A 24,028-nucleotide genomic window follows, 5' to 3' on the forward strand; every position below is an offset into this window, starting at 1 on the left:
TATAAATATTATTTTATATAAAAAAATGCTATATTTTAATCAATATTTTGAATAGTGATATTTATCTATAATTCCTTTTAAAATATTTTTGTCTTTTGATTTACTTGAGCAAGAAACTATTGAAAATTGTTTAAAATGGAATGTTTAAAAACGATTGCTCACAGAAAAGGCAAGAAACTGATATGTAAGCCTTACGGGATTCTGATTGGCATTTTGGGTAATGAGTGTCAATTGGGATGTCGCAGCGGTTGTCATGAGCCCAAAGGAGGTTTCGGGTCGTGACAGTCCTGACCCATTAATAACCAAAAACTAGTTAAACCATTACCACTTAACCTCAAAAACCATCAAACCAGCAAGAAAACACAGTCTAAACAGTTGCTAAATGTAAACCATCAAAATACAAGCGAAGATAGAATAACGTACTTGTGATTTAAGGCCGTCAATAATCTGAGCAACGATACGGTCCTCAAGCGTCTGCATTGCTAGACTCAATGACTGAATTGACACCTTCAGCTCCGACATCTCTTTTTCATGCTTGCGCATAATCCGTCGGAGCTGACGGGTAGTGATTGCTTCGTCATTGACTATTCTCGACTGGGTCAACTGCAATAACATATATAATTGTGCTATTCAATAATCATATATGAAATTGTTGAACATTAACCGTTACAACTTTAATATCTTAACCGGCGGCTCGTTAGCAGTCTGTGGTGGAGTCGGACAGCTCGGTGCTTGAGGACCGGTTGCGGTTGTCGCTTTCGCAAATTGCAATTACATATATAACTGTGTTATTCAATAATCATGTATGGAATTTTTGAACATTAACCGTTACAACTTTAATATCCTTACCGCCTGCTCGTTAGTTGTCTACGGTTAAGTTAGGTCGGTCGGTGCTTGAGGACCTGTCATCGCTTTCGTAAACTGTAATTACAGAAATTACTGTGTTACTCGATAAACATATGTGGGAATGTAGAATACAAACCGTTAGAACCGATCTTACCGACGGGTCATTTCCACTATGCGTCTGAAGAGGATCGATGGGTGCTTCTGGAGCTGTCAGCGCATGGCCCAACTGTAAACACAGAAATGTTATTCGATAATCACATATGGAATTGGAGAACACAAAATCGTTACAATTGTCCTTACCGGCTGTTCACTGCGTTGACCATGGTCGTCCCCTTCGTCCATCAACTCAGGGCCCGATAGCTCATCAACTAAAGTAGTAGTGATGCGTATCCGCTTCGTGCCACCAGAGGCTCTTTTCTCCTTCAAGCTTATCCTTTTTTGCCTTGCACCTAAGCCCCAATTCTACCGAATCCTCCATGTGCCCTATTGGCACGTACTCGTGGCCCTCCGATAACGGGACATCAAGGTCCATAAAATACTCCCGGAAGGCCTCATCCGGGTGGGTTTCAACATCTCTAGTGCCTACAACTATAAATAAACAAATAAAATGTTATCATTATCGAATAAGAAAAATTATTATACAAATATAACGCAAAAATTAGAAACTGTTCACTCACATCATCAGATGACTCTAACTTCTGAATTGCCTTATGGAAGTCTTTTGGCTTCTGACGGTAATCTCATTTGCACATTCGTGGGTAGACGTTGTCCTTCAAACCAGAGGCGACAACTATTTTTTGAAGGGCCGAAATTGACTCCATTGCCCAGAACTGTATGTCAAATGTAACCATTATCATACCATAAAGCATAAACGAGTGTACCCATAAATTTTTTTTTCAAAAGGAAATTGAATAATGTTACGTGATAGTACCTGTATCACCCATGCGAATCCGTAAATGTTGTAGCGTAACCGAGTTTCCTTTGTCACGCTTGAGTCAGCCACTTCGAACCCCTTCAAAAGGTAGTCTAAGGTCAGCTTCCAAACATAGTGCCCCCATGGGAAGACATTCCAAGATTCGATGTCCTCCACCAATGACAGCAACAAAGGCATCACCCGTCTACTGTAGTCTTGACCAAATAAAATGTTATTCGCGATCAAGACGAGTGCCATCTTGGTCGTATCTCCTGGTCGTTGGAAGTTGCCCTCGCGGAACGTATCAAGCAAAGCCTGTAGCTTCACTTTGTCTTGCCTGTTCCAGTATCTGTTATGAATTCCCTCCGCAGCAACCTCGTAAGGTCGTCTGAACATATCGGGCATTGGACCAAACTTCAGCCTAGTGATGAGGCAGAACTCCTGCTTTGATAGCCACGCCTTGCTCTTGCCAATGGCAAACCATAGCTCGTGGTCCATTGACTGGCTCTCACTGATTCGACGAATCATGATGCTGTGTAAGAGACCGGCGTAAAAGTACCCTTGTGGATAGACGTCCAAGAGCATTCTGAAGCAGGTACGCTTAACTGCATCGTACTCCCCTTTCTGTTAGAGTGTCTTTGTGATGTAATGCAACTGCGACCGCTTATAATGGGTGTTAATTGCGACGTTGAACCCCCACTTTTCCCTCGGCACGATCAGTAAACTGTCAAGATCCTCGTACTATCTGCGCTGGATCTACAAAACATGGCACACATGCACTAGTGAGTTAAGCCGTCATGTGCAACAAGGTATACTGAAGACATAAATAAGAAATAAATGTTGTGACACGCCATGCATAGCAAGCAAAATGTTGTGACACGCCATGCACAACAAGTAAAATGTTGTGACACACCATGCATAACAAGTAAAATGTTGTGACACACCATGCATAACAAGTAAAACGTTGGACATGCCATGCATAACAAGTTAAACGTTGTGACACGCCATGCATAATAAGTAAAATGTTGTGAGACGCCATGCATATCAAGTAAAATGCTATCACACGCCATGCATATCAAGTAAAATGTTGTCACACGCCATGTATATCAAGTAAAAGGTTCTCACACGCCATGCATATCAAATCGAATCATATATAAAGCTAACACGCCAATAACTAATATAATAACAAGAATAACAATGTCGTCACACGGTAAGCACCCAAAACCCCTAAAACCACTACGACTTAACCCCAACAACCATCAAACCAACAAGAAATCATAGTCTAAACATTTACAAAAACAAAACAAAAAATCGAAACATATCAAACAAACCTAGGAAAAAACCAAACAAATAAACGAACACAAGAATGTTTTAATTTGAGACTCACTGACCTCTTCATTCATGGCCGACATTGTTGCTGGTGCTCTGGTGTCGTTACGCTTGCAAAGAGCCTTCTCGAACACACAAATACCAGCGAGAATGAGAAATGAATCACACAGATGTTACGAATTCTAAATAATAACTATTTAAAATGAAAAATGACCTTCTAATATTCTTATTTATTCTAAAAAAGGGGAATTAATTCAGTGGGAGTCCAAACGATTACCACATTAACTGCCCGTTTTTTTTTCCTCTCTCTATTTCAAACCATGACTTGTTAGCTGCTCAAGAACTAGCGTGTCACACACTCTAAACCATGACCATGGCGTGTCACCAACTCTGAACTCTGGCGTGTCACAGCTTCCCTCCATGGCGTCTCACCAACTCTGAACGCTGGCGTGTCACAGACTCCCTCCATGTCGTGTCACCAACTCTTAACTCTGGTGTGTCACAGATTCCCTCCATGGCGTCTCACTAACTCTGAACGCTGGCATGTCACAGATTCCCTCCATGGCGTGTCATCAACTCTTAACTTTGGTGTCTCACAAATTCCCTCCATGGCGTCTCACCAACTCTGAGCAGTGCCGTGTCACAGCCGTGTCACACATTTCCAACATGACGTTTCACAAACTCTAAACCTTACCCTACGACAGCCGTCTCACATATGGCCTGCTATAGCAGGACCATTTCCTGCTTTGGATTCACATTTTTCTCCTTTCAATTCACCACCATATCAAGGATTTCTGGTTTCACATCATTAGCCAAGCTTTCCATTCATGACAACCAGTTCCTCCTTTGATTTAATATCTCTCTTCTCCTATTATCTGAATGTCGTGTCACAAATTTTTGAAAACACATCTCATGCAATATTTTTTTGTTTTGCACAACCTTCGCAAAAAAAAATGGGTATTTTGCACAGCGAATCTTTGCATATTTTTTTTCTCCCATTTTTCGCCTGTTTAAAAGTGCACGCTAACGAAGATGGCTCATTAAGGGTATTTTTGTCCCAAAATCTATTCTGATGGCTAAAAACAGTTAAAATTATCCTGAGGGTTATTTACAAAAACACGTTATTTTTAAGGGTTAAAAAAAATCCCCTAAGAAAAAAAGAAGAAGAAAAAGGGGGGTCGGCCAAAAAGAGAAAGAATAAAGGAGAGAGATAGAAAAAGTCAAGCCGGCAAAAAGGGAAAGAAAAAGAAAAAACAAAAGAAGAAGAATGAGAGAAGGAGCAGCGGTAGAGGAGAAGAAAGAGAGGGAAGAAAGAAGAAAAAGAAAAAGAAGAAGAAGGAGAGAAGGAGCAGCAGCAGAGGAGAAGAAAGAGAGGGAAGAAAGAAGAACAATGAGAGATGGAGCAACGACAAAGGAGAAGAAAGAGAGGGAAGAAAAAAAAATAGAATAGCTAAATATACGCAATAACCAATAGCGAAGTAGCGTCTCGCTATTGTGAGGTGGGTGAGTGTTAAATTTTAAAACTATGTCCCTATAACATAATAAATATGTTACGGTTGGTAGTTGACAAAATTATGGACAGCATGAGTTGGTAGAAGTTTTAGGTTGCTTGTGTTTGTGACAAGGATTTTAAATTCATTTTTTTTATAATATATAAAAATATATATATCTACATGTTTTTAAATACGGAGAAACAAACCTTTGACTAGCTTTCACTTCAAAATCATACCTTACAAGTTTGTGTGATGTTTAGGTCAATGGCCTTTGTATTGATTCATAAAACTCAATGATAAATTATTTATTTCACTTAGCATGTTGATTTGGTAAATATGTCATACTTTGAAATAAATTATGCACAACTAGGGTTGTGTCAAAACGAAATTTGCTAGATGTTGAAAAATGTTGTTAACTTATAAACGTGAATTGTTATTATTTTGAATGAAGTAGATAGTAATTTAATTATTAATAATTGCTTACGTTCGTGATTATATGTATTTAATGAATCTAGCGAAAATCTTAAATTAGGCTTGTTCGAGACTTAGTAAAAATTTATCGAAAGTCTCAGACGCCGATAGCGATAAAGGAGGGGGTCGTTACATTAATGATGGGTAACCTTAAAGACTATATATGACAATAATAACATAGGTGAAAAAGAATAATGTATAATGGCTTAAGTTGAATTGTTTGGACCTATGTACAGCGCGGGACTCAAGGTAGAGCATGCTGATTTGTACTATTATATTTCCAAGAAACAGAAGAATGATGACAATAAGACTTTAAGCTATGCAAAATCTCATCTGGATATATTCTTTTAAAAAATTTAAGCTACAGTTTAAACCACTGTATTGTAGGCAAAACAATAGAATTATATCAGTATTAATGGATTGACAATTGAATTCTGAATACAACAACATATTGATTTATTGTTGCTAAGTTTGCATGTCTACGTATTAGCCATTAGCCCTTAACTGAATGGTTTTTCTCCTTTAACTTTGACAAATTTTTACTGTGATTTTTTGAAGGATAATTTTATAGTACTATAATTAAATTAAAAGAGACTCAAAATGGGGTTGGTTTCTGTAATTGTATAAATATGGGTTTGCTTATTCTAGTTATCCAATTCCATGAGCTTTCATGCTCATTGCATTTTGAATGAAAGAGGAAGCCGAGTATTATGTGAGCAGAATCTTAGCCAAGCCTTGCTTTGTGACTGTAATAATTTTAGCAATGAACAAAATATAGCTAAAAGTTTATAGTCTAGATCTAAAATAGGATTGACTACTAAGAAAAGAATACAATTTTCTGTAGAGAAAATATTTTCCTTCTTGGACTTATTCTAACAAGAAAAAGTCATTACCAAGACAAAATGGAAAACATCGGCAGGCCCAATAAAAAAACCATTTTCTTTAGGAGGGAGGTGTCTTAAGGAGACTCCCCTAGAGCTAATCAAATGTAGAATATAGTCATTAGACTGCATAAATGAAATATACCCAAATTTAAAAATAATTAGATGAATATCAATATTGAGCCACATTATTAAAAATCATGATGAAAAGTCAAAGCTACCTTTGTTTACGTAAAGCAGAAAGAGATATATTTAGTACCTGGAACAAGGGCCATGACACAGGAGGAGAATATTCTTTCACTTGATTCAAAGTTTATCTGCTCTTGTAGGCAAAGTCTGCAATCCTTGTTAAGCCTCGAAGAAAAACGTACTCCGCTTCTCATGGCCTCTGCTTCTCTTTATTCTCTCCATCTCATGCTAATTTGTCTGTTGCCGTATTGTGTTACAGCCCAAACATACCGCAACATAACATTGGGCTCATCCATAAGCGCTCCCAATGATAACTCTTCTTGGACATCTCCATCCGGAGATTTTGCATTTGGGTTCCAACAGATCGGAACTGAGATGTTTATACTAGCCATATGGTTCAGCAAAATACCTGAAAAAACCATTATTTGGTCAGCTAACGGTGAAAATCTAGTACAAGAAGGGTCCAAAATTGAACTTACCACGGATGGCCAGTTTGTTCTTAGTGATGCAAAAGGAAAGGAGGTATGGACAGCTACTTTGCCGGTTACAGAAGTTGCCTATGCAGCCATGCTTGACACAGGAAATTTTGTGCTGGCAAGCCAGGATTCTACAAACTTGTGGGAAAGTTTTAACCAGCCAACTGACACAATACTACCCGCACAACAATTTAACCAAGGCAACAGACTTGTTGCACGCTATTCAGAAATGAATTACTCAAGTGGAAGATTTGAGTTTATATTACAGGCTGATGGGAATCTCGTTCTCTACACCAGAGCTTTCCCACTGGACTTGGTGAATACTGCTTACTGGTCAAGCAAAACTGTAGGAAGTGGCTTCCAAGTTATTTTCAACCAGTCTGGGTACATCTACCTTATAGCTAGGAACGGAAGCATACTTAGTTTGATAGCATCTAATGGAGCTTCAACTAGTGAATTCTATCAGCGAGCGATTCTTGAATATGATGGGGTCTTCAGGCAATATGTTTATCCTAAGACAAATGGTGCTAGCTCTGGAAGGTCCATGTCCTGGTCTTTGCTATCCTCTTTACCTTCAGATATTTGCATGAGCATCACGGAAGACACGGGAGGTGGGGCTTGTGGATTCAACAGCTACTGCGTTCTAGGAACAGATCAGCGGCCGAGATGTGAGTGCCCACCTGGATACTCATTCTTGGATCCAAGTAATCAGATGAATGGGTGCAAACAGGATTTTGTTTCACAAGACTGCGATGGATTGCAAGAAGCAAATCTTTTTGGTTTCAGAGATATGCCCAACACGGACTGGCCACTCTCAGATTATGAATATTTCCAGACAGTTTCTGAGGATTGGTGCAGACAGACCTGCTTGAATGATTGCTTTTGTGCAGTTGCTATCTTTAGAAACGGTAATTGTTGGAAGAAGAAAATTCCTCTCTCAAATGGGAGATTGGATCCAAGTGTTGGAGGAAGAGCTCTGATCAAAATAAGGCAAGAAAATTCTACTTGCAAATCCGTTGGTGAAGGTTCAAACAATAACGATCGCTCAACTTTAATCCTTATTGGATCTCTGCTCCTAAGCAGCTCAGTATTTTTGAATTTTCTTCTGCTGATAGTTACTCTTTTTGTTACTTTGCGTTTCAATAGCAGAAGAAGAAAGATGCTTCAACTCTGTCCTGCAATGCAAGGAATGAGTTTACGATATTTTACTTATAAAGAGCTAGAAGAAGCGTCAAGTAATTTCAAAGAAGAACTAGGGAGGGGTGCATTTTCAACGGTTTATAAAGGAGTTCTAGATCTTGGTAATAAAAACTTGGTGGCAATTAAAAACCTAGAGAAGGTAGTGACAGAAGGCGAGCAGGAATTTCAAGCAGAAATGAATACAATTGGAAAGACAAATCACAAGAATTTGGTTCAGCTGCTAGGATTCTGCAATGAGGGGCAACATCGACTTCTGGTGTATGAATATATGAGCAATGGATCTTTAGCAGACTACCTCTTTGGAAATTCAAGGCCTAACTGGCACAAAAGAAAACAAATTGCTTTCGGAACTGCAAGAGGACTTGTTTGTTTACATGAGGAGTGTAGCAACCAGATCATACACTGTGATATCAAGCCTCAAAATATCCTTCTAGATGAATCCTTTACACCAAAGAATTTCTGACTTTGGATTCGCAAAACTGGTAAAGACTGACCAGACTCGAACAGTAACTGGAATAAGAGGAACCAAAGGATATGTTGCTCCGGAATGGTTCAAAAGCATGCCCATCACAGCCAAGGTTGATGTTTACAGCTTTGGCATTCTGTTGCTAGAGCTCATTTGCTGTAGGAAGAATTTTGAGCAAAACATAGAAGATGAGCGTCAAATGGTATTGGCTGATTGGGTATATGATTGCTATGAAGAAAGGAAATTGAGTCTAGTCGTTGAGAACGATGAAGAGGCATTGGAAGACTTTACGATGTCGGAGAAGTATTTGATGATTTCCATCTGGTGCATTCAAGAGGATCCTTCACTAAGGCCCACAATGAAGAAAGTCGTACAGATGCTAGAAGGAGATGTTGAAGTCCCACTTCCTCCAGGTGCTTCCTCATTTGTTAGTAAAATTTACATGTCTCCCTGTAAATAAGAATGTAATATATTTTAGGAGCATTTGACAGGTCTATGGTATGATATCTAACAAATTTAATGCTTTTGAATGTAGAAAATCTGTATGTCAAGATTTCCTAGACATGCATGTATCTAGGAATGGACTATTTTAATGTGAACAATTTCCAACAGAAAAGGTACATCGTAAACAATTATTCACTGCCTGAATTTCCTTCATACAATGCGTACCAGAAAAGGCCCAGAAAATTAGAGAAACAAATTGTATCAGAGAAATTTTAGATGCATTTATGGCCAAGTTCCATTAGCATTCCTACAAAGAACACGTCTGGTTTAAAGCATTAAACTGAAATTACACGGAATACATAAATGATCACTACTGCATGTGAGCTTCGAGGAGAATCAGGAAGGTGAAAAGTAAGAGGATTAACAAATACATGGTATGTAAGATAAAAAAAAAAAAAAAAAGATTACAGGGCAAAGAAACCAATATTAATATTGGATTATTATTGAATGACGTACCTACAACTTAGTAATATGGATTAACAAAGACTTGATTCTCCCTGCCAGAGCACCTTGCATTAAGTCATTTTCATAACCCAGCCTGAGCTGTTATCTAGTATCAGGATCTACAGCTCGGACCTAGCAAGTAGCAATTTATAATTATGCTCATACAACAATTCCAAATTTTAAAATGAATGTGGAAGAATCAGTCAGCAACCACATATGAGAAATCCAAAATTGTTGCACATCTGACAACTGCTAAATTTTATTATTGCATTTAAATGTGGTGCGTACACATAACATACAACTTTGTTAATTATTTGTGAATAATTAATAAATATTTAATTAATTAATGTTGAATATTATTTTAATATTTTTTTAATTGAATAATTAAAAAAATTAGAGATAGGATATAAATTTAGATTTAATTTGTTTAAATTTAAATAAGAATTATCTATCCATTATGATTAATTATATTTAAATTTAATTTGTTTAAATTTAAAAGTAATATCCTATCTTGTGCACCCAAACATTTAGTTTATTGGTTGGTACAAGATCTCTTGCTTAAAGAGCAGAGTTCAAATCCCTCATCCCCCAATTATAAAAAAAAAAAAAAAGAGTAATATCCTATCTCTATATCCCCTAACATGGGTAGCAAAATGAAAAAGAAAATACAATTAAGAGAATTTGAACCTGCATTAACAAAGTCATGAGACTTTAAAAAACATCAAGAAAGTAGCAAAATGAAAAAGAAAACGCAACTAGCAGGATTTGAACATGCATTAACAAAGTTATGAGACTTTAAAAAATATCCTTTAACTACTACACTAAAGAAGCATCCTTAAACTTGCATTAATAAAGTCATGAGACTTTAAAAAATATCCTTTAACTATTACACTAAGGAAGCATCCTTAAGATGATACTGCGACAAATAATAAAGACCAAAAGGATTCGAACACAACTATAAAGGGCTTGATGTGGCAGCCACATGATGCCAATGGATAATTTTTTTCAAAATTGCATTTTTCCCTCACAAGTTTCTATTTTTACAAAGTGACCATAAAATTTTTTTGGTAATTACAATTTGAGAAAAATTCAAAATATTATTTATGTTTTTGGCATGTTAATATTTTATTAAATTCACATACATTATAAATATAGTTAATTAATATGTTAATTAACCATTTTTTTTTTGCTTATATGTTATATATTAGAAATTATTTTTCTTCTAAAACATATATATGGCTTGAGTGAATTTAGCAAATGTTTGCTAACTCGATTATTTTACATATGTTTTTTTTTTTTGCTCAATTATTTTACATATGTTGTAAAATGCTATGTTCCATATAAGTATATTTTGTATGATTTGATTTATTTGTTAGGTAAAAATTTATAAAATGTATGATATAATTATTTTACTTATTTGTTAAGTAAAATTGTTTGCAAAAAGACAGTACAGTGATTATATCACTACAAGAAAACTAATTTTTTTCCTAAAAAAAAAAATTTGTTGGAACTTTCTAACGGATTTCCAACAGAATTCCAATGGAAATTGAATTTGATTTTTTTTCGATAGATTTCCAACGAAATTTTTCTAGCAGAATATTTTCGTTGGAAATTCGTTGAAAATTTTTTTGGCACAAAAAAAATTTAATCTCATCAAACTTTTCGACGGATTTCTGTCAAAATTTCCCAATGAAAAATAATTAGCTGGAAATCCTTCGAAAAATTTATGACGTCAAAAAAATTAAAACCTGCTAAATTTTCCAATGGAATTTTCCATTGGAAAAAACTATTACAAATGAAAATTTTCCAACGGAATATTCTGTTGGAGAATTCTATCGGTATTACTATGTCAAACCCTGCTTTGTAAAATAATTATAATGTCATTCACATGCTCGATAGAATGTTTGTATATCTAGGAAGTTTAGTTTTTGGGCAATTTTTTAGTTTTTGGGGTAAAAATGTAATTTTTTACTTTACAGGGGTAAAAGTGTAATTTTTAAAAATTTACTCCACCAAAACTTTGGAAAAGTCTAGAAATTTCATGGAAGACATGGATAAGTGAAGAGGATTGAGTGGTAGAAAAAGAAAGTTAAAAAAGATGGCTAGAAAAAAATAAAATAATAATATATTCAAAAGGTAAATAAAATAATAATATTTTATTAAGCCTATTAAAAGGCTTGAAAATTTCAGAATTCTTCATTGGGAGGGTCAGCCAAAGCCAGCAGGAGAGAGAGAGAGATAAGAACAAACCCTAGAGTGAGAAAATTCAAAGAAAAAGTGTGATTTTTCAAGGAATCAAGTGTTTAAAGGTATGATTTTTCAAGCTTAACTTAAGATTTATCATTTCCATGCATTTCTCCTTATTTTTCATGGTTAAATTATGTGTTTTGATGATGGATTCAAATATGATGATATGGGTTTAGAAAAAGAAAGTTGTTAGATTAATTTGATTTTGAACTATATTAGTGTTTAGTGTTAGTTTAGCATGTTTACGAGTAAAACAACAAGAAAAATATTCATTTTCTCCATGAATTTCTCTAGGCCGAATCTAGCCAATGGTTTGTGAGGATGAGGTTGACTTTATTTTAAGAGAATTAGATGGAAAAATGATGAATTATGAGGTTGGAAATTAAATGGGAATTTTTGGTGCAAAAAAATTAAAATTTTTACCCACTAGGGGTAAAAGCGTAATTTGTTATCCGAACTGATAAATTGGACCACATTCACAGTCATTGAGGTATTGTGGATATAATTGGATAATTGAATATGAAATGGATGGAATTGGAGTTGAATTGAAGATTTTAGAAAATTTACACCGTGTATAGGCGAGTTAGGTCGGACACTGTGATTAAGCAATTGTCCAAACATTTCATACCCTATCTAGTGCATACGCATGGATAAGAGCCTGAAATAATATATATTGATTTGACACAAATTATTGAATTTTTTGTGTCATGTATTGTGGATAGGTGATGAGCTATCTGATACGGGTAAAAAACTACACCCGATGATCGAAAATAGGAGTATATCTACTCCTAGTACAGTGAGTAAACTTACTATCATCTTAATTATCTAGAGTAGATTTATTTAATTGTGTGATTTTATGAAAAAATGGTTTAATTGCGGTTGTCACGGGCTCGATGGAAGTTTCGGGTCGTGACATACTATTTTTTAAATTTTTTATTTTATATATATTAAGAACTTTTCAAATTTTATAATCATTTATAAGAAACATATTAATAAAATTAAATATATACATACTTAATTTTATAATATTAAAAATTTAAATATGTTTTTCTTTATTTTTTTATATATTTTGAAAACTTTATTGAAACATAAATTATAAATTAATAGTTCCAAATTCATTAACATTATAACATTAAAAAGTTTATAAAAATAACATAATAATTAATTTTTTAATTTTATAAAAGTAGATGATAAAATATAATAATATATTAAACAAAAATTAATAATACTTTAGGTACTAATATTAGTTAATATAAATTAATTAGAAGAATGATGTATATGGTAAACTTATTAATATAATATATTAAAAATATATTAATTTATTATATGTATACAAATTAGAATCATAGTAATGGAATATATTAACTATGTATATATATATATAAATTAACCTGTATTATTCTGAAATTGCACGTTATCTATTTTAAATGATATAACTTTATAAGTTAATATATATATGACATTAAATATCTTACGTATATATTAATATGTTATAATTATTACACATAAATATAATTGTATAGTTATATATGTATTAATTATAATATACACATACCTATTTTGAAATACCCCATACTTCGATATGGTGATAAATAAAGTTGATCGAATGCAAATTGAGGTCAATTAAAATGTTTAAAAGTGATAAAAGACGAAAGGAGTAGTTTAGGATAAAATATTCCAAAGTGAGACATAATAAGGTATTTTGGGTACTAAGGAGACAAGATAAAATTTTTAGAATAAAATAATATTTTATTAATAAAATAATATTAAAATATTAATATTTAGTCGAATGTCGAAGTCAATCAAGAAGAAGGATCATATGGTTGATCCAAGTGGGGGAGAAGATGACAAGCCCGACTCTATAAAAATATTTATCATGACATACATGTGATGGATAGCATGTTTGCATGTTAGGAGAGTCTTGAAAAATTTACAAAAGTCGGTATTGTACCTAGAGGTATAATAAATTTGATTTAAGCCTCGAACTAGATCAAATAGAGAATTTACGATGAAATTAAGAATTTTAAAGTCCCAGAATGGTTTAATATGGTGATTCGGAGTTCGAGGATCAATTTGGAGTCAAACCGAAATTTTTGCTATCCAGGGGCAAAATGGTCATTTGCCACCTGGGGACAAAATGGAAATTTTAGAAAAGATTTTTTTTGGCCCCATTTGACTTATTGGAGTATAATTTGACTTATTGGAGTAAGATTTGAGGTTAAGAAGTGAAAAATTTTAATTTCGGTATAATTTGGAAAAAAAGGGTAAAATGGTAATTTTACCACCCCAGGGGCAAAATTGTAATTTTCCACCACCAGGACATTTTTTCAGCACATGGTCTTCCTTTATCCTTATTTTAACCATTGACCAATTGTGTGGTGGAGATAAAAAGGATTAAAATTTTAAAATTTTAAAAATGGACTAATAAGAAAATGACATGTGTCATACATTTATTATTTTATTGTTTCTTATTAAAAAGGCATAAAATCAGCCCATTTTCTTCATATGGCCAGCCAAGCAAGGAAGAGAGAGAAAGAGAGGAAGAACAAAGGGAAAAACAAGAAAACCTAGGTGAAAATTCAAAGAAAAAGTGAAGAAATCAAGGAAACAAGCTAGGTAAGTAAGAATTTCTTTAGTTCTCCTTGATACCTAGCTTACCCATGCTTTTGTTCTTGATTTTCATGATTGAATATTGAGTTATTATGATGAATTCAATTCTGAAAAATGGGTTAGGAGAGAGAAACTTGTATGATTAATTTGATTTTAAGTTATGTTAGTGTTTTAAGTTAGTTTAGCATATTTAGGAACAAAACAACAAGAAAAGAATTTATTTTCCTCCATTACCATTATTGGCCTAATTTTCTAGGGGAATATTGGCTGATGATCTTGATGTTTATTTGAGGAATTATGATGAATAATAATGAATTATGAGTCTAGAAAAATAATGAGAATTTTCGGAGCAAAAATATGAATTTTTACCCATTAGGGGTATTTTCGTAATTTGCTATCGGGACTGATAATTTGCACCACACTGAGGGACATTAAGTCAATTTGGGTGCAATTGAGGTATAGAAACTGAAAAAAATTAATTTGAAGTTTAAACGGACGCGTATATCGATTTAATCGGGTAATAGGCCGAATTAGGTCAGCACCGCATTTAAGCGGTAGTCGGATAAGTTGTATATCATATCATGCATATATACCGAGACTGAATTGATTTTATAATGGTCAAGCATTGATGTGGTGAATTATGTATTGTACATTGTGGATAGGTGGTGAGCAAATTACACTGGTAAAAGTACAAAGATTGTGCTTGAAGATTGGGATTAGGAGTACATCGACTCCTAGAACTGTGAGTGGATAATTTATCGTCTTAAATATCTAGAGTAATTATACTTGTTTGATGCTTTTATTGAATGGTGAGCTTAAATTATTAAATATTATGTTTTCTAATTAAAATATTTTTTTTAATAAAAATGAGATTTATACTGATTTTGAAATCAAATATTGTTTTGGGAAAATTGAGTATATAGAGACTGTGTTGAAATTTATGATTTTATATGTTATTGAAATTGTGGCTTATGACACTATGGTAGCATGATGGCTAAATTTTTTAGGTTGGCATGAAATATATGAACAGTTTTGGATTGGTCTTGATAGACTAGATTAAATTTTATTCGCCATATTATGCTACTGAAAATTTTATGGGTCTGGTGGTATATTAAACGATCACTGCAGTGGTGGGGGTTTTCGTGGACTGTCTATGAGAGGGGCACGGTAACTCAATTATATACTTACCTCTAGGGGGAAATATTGGGTGAAGTATCTCTTGAGGTATGATTTGAGTGCACCTCACGTTCGGGCCACCACGTGAGAGTGAGACTCAGCCAACACCAAGGAACGACTGTGTGTTAGATGTGAAAACATATTTATGGGTATGGGTCATTGAACAGCCTTGGCGGTCTCAGTGGGATACCTTGACGAAGGTACCCGCGAGAATGATTCTGACAGGGGCCAAGTTTAAGAAATTCATAAGTCGGAAAATTTTGATGAAAAGAAATTATTTGGTATAGATTGAAACAAATTTTGTGTTATGAACATTATTGAGATATAACGTTTTTATATTGTCTCCATCTACTCGGCTTTAGATGCTTTTGATGGTAATTGTTTACTCACTGGGGTTATGTAATCATAATCTCACCCCTCTTCCTATCCATTTTTCAGGCTTAGAACAATTTGTTGATAGTTGATTAAAACGAGAATTAATCTCGGAGTTGCATCCTAGAAAGTAAGGGTTCGTAGCCTTACATCTTCTTAGTCAGTTAGGGGCTCACGTGTCACTGTAAAAGTAATTTTATTCTTCAGTTATTTGATTTAAAGTATGTATGAATATATTTAGCTTTTACACCATGTTTTTGGCGAGTTTCGGTATTTTCAAAAAAAAATGACGAAAATGCCCCTGTGAGCTAGAAAGTAATATTTTATTTTTTTTGACTTGGAAATGACTTATGATTTTTTTTGAAATGTGAGATTTAATAACTGTCGCTCACTGGGGAGATGCAGAAGCTGATTGTCACGACCCGGAACTCCCATTGGGCCCGTGACAACCGTCGCGATGTCCCGATAAGCACTCATTACCCCGAATACCGATCGAAACCCCGCAAAGCTTAACATCAACTTCCGCATCTCCCCGGTGAGCGACAGTTATTAAATCTCGTATTTCAAGAAATCATAAGTTGTTTCCAACTCAAAACAATAAAAATATTATTTTCTAGCTCATTGGGGCATTTTCGTTATTTTTTTAAAAAAATTTTGAAATCCGTAAAAAATGTAATATGTAAGTGGAAACAAGTATTTCATAATTTAAATTAAATTTTGAAGTCTAAAACATTCGTTTAAAGTAAAATTATAGCTATTTGAATATAATAAAAACATTAAATAAAATATTCTATTTTCTTAAAACACAATATTTTCAAAGTCTTCCTAAAATAACTTTTGTAGCGTCAGAGTAAAATAAATTTATTCATATAGTAATAAAGATAATTAAAGTATAAAATTTCATTTACAGTGACACGTGGGCCCTTAACTAACCAAGAAGGTGTAGAGCTACGAACCCTTACTTCCTATGATGCAACTCCGAGATTGATTCTCATCTTAATCAACTATCAACAAATTGTCCTGAGCCTGAAAAATGGATAGGAAGAGGGGTGAGATTAAATAATCCCAGTGAATAAACAATTACCATCAAAAGCATCTAAAGCCGAGTAGATGGAGACAATATAAAAACTTTATATCTCAATAATGTTCATAACACGAAATTCGTTTCAATCTATACCAAATAATTTCTTTTCATCAAAATTTCCCCGACTTATGAATTTCTTAAACTTGGCCCCTGCCAATATTATTCTCGCGGGTACCTTCGTCAAGGTATCCCACTGAGACCGCCAAGGCTGTTCAATGACCCATACCCATAAATATGTTTTTACATCTAACACACAGCCGTTCCTTGGCGTTGGCTGAGTCTCACTCTCACGTGGTGGCCCGAACGTGAGGTGCACTCAAATCATACCTCAGGAGATACTTCACCCAACATCTCCCCCCGGAGGTAAATATATAATTGAGTTACCGTGCCCCTCTCATAGGCAGTCCACGGAAACCCCCACCACTGCAGTGACCGTTTAATATACCACCAGACCCATAAAAATTCCAGTAGCATACTATGGCGAATAAAATGTAATCCAGTCTACCAAGACCAATCCAAAACTGTTCATGTATTTCATGCCAACCTCAAAATTTTAGCCATCATGCTACCATAGTGTCATAAGCCACAATTTCAATAACATATAAAATCATAAATTTCAACACAGTCTCCATATACTCAATTTTCCCAAAACAATATTAGTTTTCAAAACCAGTATAAATCTCATTTTAAAAAAAAAACATTTTAATTGGAAAACATAATATTTTATAATTTAAACTCACCATTCAATAAAAGCATCAAACAAGTATAATTACTCTAGATATTTAAGACGATAAATTGTCTACTCACAGTTTTAGGAGTCGATGTACTCCTAATCCCAGTCTTCAAGCACAATTTCTGTACTTTTACCAGTGTAATTTGCTCACCACCTATCCACAATGTACAATACATAATTCATCACATCAATGCTTGACCATTATAAAATCAATTTAGGCTCGGTATATATGCATGATATGACATGCAACTTATCCGACTACCGCATAAATGCGGTGCTAACCTAATTCGGCCTATTACCCGATTAAATTACTAACGCGTCCAATTTAATCTCAAATTAATTTTTTTCAGTTTCTATACCTCAATTGCACCCAAATTGACTTAATGTCCCTCAGTGTGGTGCAAATTATCAGTCTCGATAGCAAATTACGAAAATACCCCTAATGGGTAAAAATTCGTATTTTTACTCCGAAAATTCCCATTATTTTTCTAAACTCATAATTCCTCAAATAAACATCAAGATCATCAGCCAATATTCCCCTAAAAAATTTGGCCAATAATGGTAATGGAGGAAAATAAATTCTTTTCTTGTTGTTTTGTTCCTAAATATGCTAAACTAACTTAAAACACTAACATAACTTAAAATCAAATTAATCTAACAAGTTTCTCTCTCCTAACCCATTTTTCCAGAATTGAATTCATCCTCAAATCACATGATTCAACCATGAAAAATGATGGGAAATGCATGGGAAAGGTAAAGCACAAGTCAAAATCAAGAAATTTTACCTTTTGTCACTTGTTTCCTTGAATTTTCACCAAATTTTCCTTGAATTTCTCCCCCTAGGTTTTTGTTTTTCTTTTCCCCTTTGTTTTCTTGCTATGGCCGGCCATAATGAAGAGAAAATGGTGGTGTGGGCTGATTTTTATAGTTAAATAATATAATAATCTAAACTTGCCACATGTCACTACATTATTGGTCCATTTTTTAAATTCTTATCTTTTAAGCTTTAAATCTCCACCACACATTATTCCTTAAAATATCCATAACTTAGATAAAATTCTCAAACTTATCCAAAGTCTTGGTGAAGTAATTTTTGAAATTTACACTTTTGCCCCCGTAAAAATAAAAAATTACATTTTTACCTCAAAAACTGAAAAATTACCCATAGACACATTTTTCATCCCTTATACTCATACCATTCTCCAATTTGTCAAATGTGATCTAAATTCTCTCAAAATCTCAAATTTTGTCTGTAAGTGGAAAAATTACAATTTTACCCCTAGATAGTGAAAATTCCGGTTTGACTCCGAATTGATTCTCGAACTCCTAATTACCATTTTGAGTCATCCCTGAACTGTGAAACTCTTAATTTCACCTTAAAATTCCTATTTGAACTAGTTCGAGGCTTAATCGACTTAATGATACCATTAGGGGCAATATCGTCTTTTAACGATTTTTCGAACTTCCTAAATATACAAACATTCTATCGAGCATGTGAATGACATTATAATTATTTTACAAAGCAGGGTTTGACACTGATGCTAAGCCTTGCGGGGTTTCGGTCGGCATTCGGGGTAATAAGTGCCTATCAAGACGTCGCGGCGGTTGTCACGGGCTCAATGGGAGTTCCGGGTCGTGACATATTTTATATGTAAGCATTATTACTATAATTTATAATAAATTTTTATTTATATGAATACAATTAATAACTTTATTAGTTGTTACTTTATAAGTTATACAAAATTTGTAATACTTATAACATATAATTTGTGTCATTATGCTTTACATTATGCAATAAAATAATATAACATTATGCTTTACATTAATTATATTCATATCAAATAATTTCAATATTATTTTGACTACGTCATCTTTTATGACTAGTTTCATATTATAAATTTAATAATTGAAATAATGGGTATTTATAAATATATAACCATATAAGGTATACAAACATAATAATACTTGATGTAATAATATTAGTTTAATATAAATTAAAAAGAATGATAGTAAACTTAATTAATAATATGCATAAAATATATTAGTTTATTATTTAAAATATTTTAGTTTATTATATATATATATACAAATCATAATCATGGCCATTAATATTTATTATTTAATATTTAATATTAACTATATATATTTATTTATAAATTTGTATTAATATATATATATATTTAATTTATACATAACCATTACTATAACTTATAATAAACTTTATTAATATGATTACACTTAATAACTTCATTACTTATCACTTAATATTAGTAAATATTAGTAAATATAAATTAATTAGAAGAATGATGTATGTAGTAAACTTATTAATATAATATATTAAAAATATATTAATTTATTATATGTATACAAATTAGAATCATAGTAATGGAATATATTAACTATGTATATATATATATATATATATATATATATATAAATTAACCTGTATTATTATGAAATTACACGTTATCTATTTTAAATGATATAACTTTATAAGTTAATATATATATATGATATTAAATATCTTACGTATATATTAATATGTTATAATTATTACACATAAATATAATTGTATAGTTATATATGTATTAATTATAATATACACATATCTATTTTATATGTAAGCATTATTACTATAATGTATAATAAATTTTTATTTATATGAATACAGTTAATAACTTTATTAGTTGTTACTTTATAAGTTATACAAAATTTGTAATACTTATAATATATAATTTATGTCATTTCATATACATACAATAAAATAATATAACATTATGCTTTACATTAATTATATTCATATCAGATATTCCAATATTATTTTGACTACGTCATCTTTTATGACTAGTTTCATATTATAAATTTAATAATTGAAATAATGGGTATTTATAAATATATAACCATATAAGGTATACAAACATAATAATACTTGATGTAATAATATTAGTTAATATAAATTAAAAAGAATGATAGTAAACTTAGTTAATAATATGCATAAAATATATTAGTTTATTATTTAAAATATTTTAGTTTATTATATATATATATATACAAATCATAATCATGGCCATTAATATTTATTATTTAATATTTAATATTAACTATATATATTTATTTATAAATCTGTATTAATATATATATTTAATTTATACATAACCATTATTATAACTTATAATAAACTTTATTAATATGATTACACTTAATAACTTCATTACTTATCACCTTAGTTTTTATAACATATTGTTTACAATTAGTTATTATTTATACAACCTTTATATTATATAACATTATAATATATAATTTGTGTCATTTCATATATATATATATATACAATAAAGTAATACACATAAATATATACTACATAAAATTAATATATAACTTATACTTAATCTTATATAACTAATTAATACTTTAAAAATAATTAATTTAGTTCATATATAATAAATAATATATTATATAAAGAATAAAATAATGTTTAATTTATTCACAATTCAATAGTATTAAAAATATTATATTAAACATTAATGTATAATATATTATGAATATCTAAAAATATTACTTTTATTATATTTATAGTTTATATAGTAATATTTAATATAAATATATTAAAATTTGTTATTGATAATTATTCATTTATTTACAAAATAAAAATATTTAAATTTTGTTGATTTTATAATTTATGTAATAAAATTAAGTCTCAAATCCCTAACCCTAGCCCGTGTCTCTTGACGTCACTTTACCAAATTTTCTTTTCTGAAACCCGACTAGTAGCCCCTTGCCTCTTGCTACTAAAGTCTTTATCGTGACCATTGAAAGTCCTTACCAAATTACTGCCTTGTTTTTAGTTATGTTTGAATATGACAGAGAAAAAAGAATGAGAGAAAAAGGTATGTTCGATTCTTTCTATCTAATTTCTTCTTTATACAAAAAATTCTATTTTCTGCTCTTGCTTCTATTAGATAGACCTAGAGGTGGCACGAGCTGAATTAACCCAATCAGCATTGCTAAATCTATATGAACGAACCTGAATTTAATAAAGAAGGCAATTACCTGACAATCTGGCCTTGTCTTAAAACTTGAAATGGTTTGAACCCAAATAGGATGATTGTATGCTTCTAAAGTAAAATGCATTAAAAGTTGGTCCAAACTCAGAAGACATGTCTTACCATCTACAAGCCAACTTGAATTGATTTTAAAAGCTAGCAATCAAAACCTGACCCTAACCAGAAACAACTTGCCCAATTACCACCTCTAAATGGATCCCTAGGTCTCAATTGTCAGAAAGGTGTCCATGTTGGTTGAACAAAGCATCTAAAAATATATTTAATAGTTGTTTGAGCTATTTTGTATATCTGCTTGTTAATGAGGTGACTAGAGCTTAGCTCAAGTTCTTAACTAGCTAAATGAACTAAGCTTGAGGTTTCTCCTAACTTATCTCTGGTAAGCTTGTAAATATGTTTGTTATCCTTCCATGTAAAAATAAGTTTAATTTGGGTCCTTGACTTCCTTAGAATGTTAAAGATATTATCATACTCAAGAGGCGTTTGGGAATCTTTCATGTGTTAAATGTGAGTTTGTGTTCCCAATATGCTGATATACAATTGATAAGCTTTAAGTTTTTAGATTTTGAAATTTTAATTGATCAAAAATAAATTTCTTTTTTTCCTAAAACTACTTACCAATTCTAGGTCTGTCAAACCCTATTCTATAAACTAATTACGATGTCATTTACATGCTCAATCGAATGTTTGCATATTTAGGAAGTTCAAGAAATCGTTAAAAGACGATATTGCCCCTAATGGTACCATTGAGTCGATTAAGCCTTGAACTAGTTCAAATAGAAATTTTAAGGTAAAATTAAGAGTTTCACAGTTCAGGGATGACTCAAAATGGTAATTCGGAGTTCGAGGATCAATTTGGAGTCAAACCGAAATTTTCACTATCAAGGGGCAAAATGGTCATTTGCCACCTAGGGACAAAATGAAAATTTTTAGAAAAGCTTTTTTTGGCCCCATTTAACTTATTGGAGTATGATTTGAGTATTAGAGTATAATTTGAGGGTTTGGCAGTGAAAAACTTTAATTCCAGTGATTTTTGGAGTGTAGGAGCAAAATCGTAATTTTTCCACCCGCAGACAAAATTTGAGATTTTGAGAGAATTTAGATCACATTTGACAAATTGGGGAATGGTATGAGTATAAGGGATGAAAAATATGTCTATGGGCAATTTTTCAGTTTTTGGGGCAAAAATATAATTTTTGACTTTTACGGGGGCAAAAGTGTAAATTTCAAAAATTACTCCACCAAGACTTTGGATAAGTCTGAGAATTTTATCTAAACTATGGATATGTGGGACAAGTGTATGGTGAAAATTTGGAAACAAATGGATGGCTAGAATTTAAGAAATTAATAAAACAAAAAAATAAATAAAATAATATTATATTATTTTAGCCTTTAAAAAGGTCAGAATTTCCAGAATTCTCATCTTCTTCAAGCTGTCCAAACCAGGAGAAAAAAGGGGAAAAGAAATAAGAACCCTAGCTGAAAAATTTGGGGAAAATCAAGAGAAATCAAGAAATCAAGCATTAAAAAGGTAAATTTCATTGATTTTCCTTGTGATTTTCACTACCCATGCATTTTTTTCTCATTTTCATGCAAAATTAGAAAGTGGGTATGGACACCCATGCTGGCCAAACCTCCATGGATGAGTTTTGAGCTTGAGTTTTGGTTGATTTTAATTGAATTAAGTGATTTTAGTTAGGTTATATTGAAATATAGCAAAAATAAGCTAGAGAAATAACTTTCTCCCATTGAAACCCATTATGCCGAATTTTTTAGGGTAATATTGGCTGCTGATCTTGATGTTTATTTGAGAAATTATGATGAATAATGATGAATTATGAGTCTAGAAAAATAATGGGAATTTTCGGAGCAAAAATATGAATTTTTACCCACTAGGGGTATTTTCGTAATTTACTATTGAGACTGATAATTTGCACCACACTGAGGGACATTAAGTCAATTTTAATGCAATTGAGGTATAGAAACTAAAAAAAATTAATTTGAAGTTTAAACGGACGCGTATATCGATTTAATCGGGTAATAGGCCAAATTAGGTCAACACCGCATTTAAGCGGTAGTCGGATAGGTTGCATATCATATCATGCATATATATCGAGCCTGAAATAGCTTATGACTATTAGACACAATTTAATTGGAATATGTGTCATGGATTATGGTTAGGTGGTGAGCCATTGGATACGGGTAAAGGACTGTACCCGCGGACTGAAAATGAGAGTATTTCTACTCCTAATATTGTGAGTAAACTTATTATCGTCTTAATTATCTAGAGTAGTTTTATACAATTGTGTGATTTTATGGAAAATGGGTTTAAATGGTAAATTGTTATGTTTTAAGAGAAATTGTGATTTTATAAATTTTCTGAAAAATCGAATACTGATTTTGAAAATAGAGTAATTGGAGACTGCCTGCTTGTGTTGTAAATTTATGGTTTTAAATTAAATGCCTTGTGATAAATTGGCATGATTGGCTGAATTTATACTTGTGTTAAGAAATATGAACTATCTGTTTTGCC

At 32.2% G+C, this 24,028-nt stretch overlaps 1 pseudogene; it reads left to right on the forward strand.

Annotated features, from left to right (window-relative positions):
- The first annotated feature begins 6,324 nt into the window (after window positions 1-6,324).
- Window positions 6,325-8,815, forward strand: LOC18589716 (G-type lectin S-receptor-like serine/threonine-protein kinase LECRK2; annotated as a pseudogene).
- The last annotated feature ends 15,213 nt before the right edge of the window (window positions 8,816-24,028 follow it).

The sequence above is a fragment of the Theobroma cacao genome, chromosome 9, assembly GCF_053813885.1.
Source record: "Theobroma cacao isolate CCN51 chromosome 9, ASM5381388v1, whole genome shotgun sequence".
NCBI lineage: Eukaryota > Viridiplantae > Streptophyta > Magnoliopsida > Malvales > Malvaceae > Theobroma > Theobroma cacao.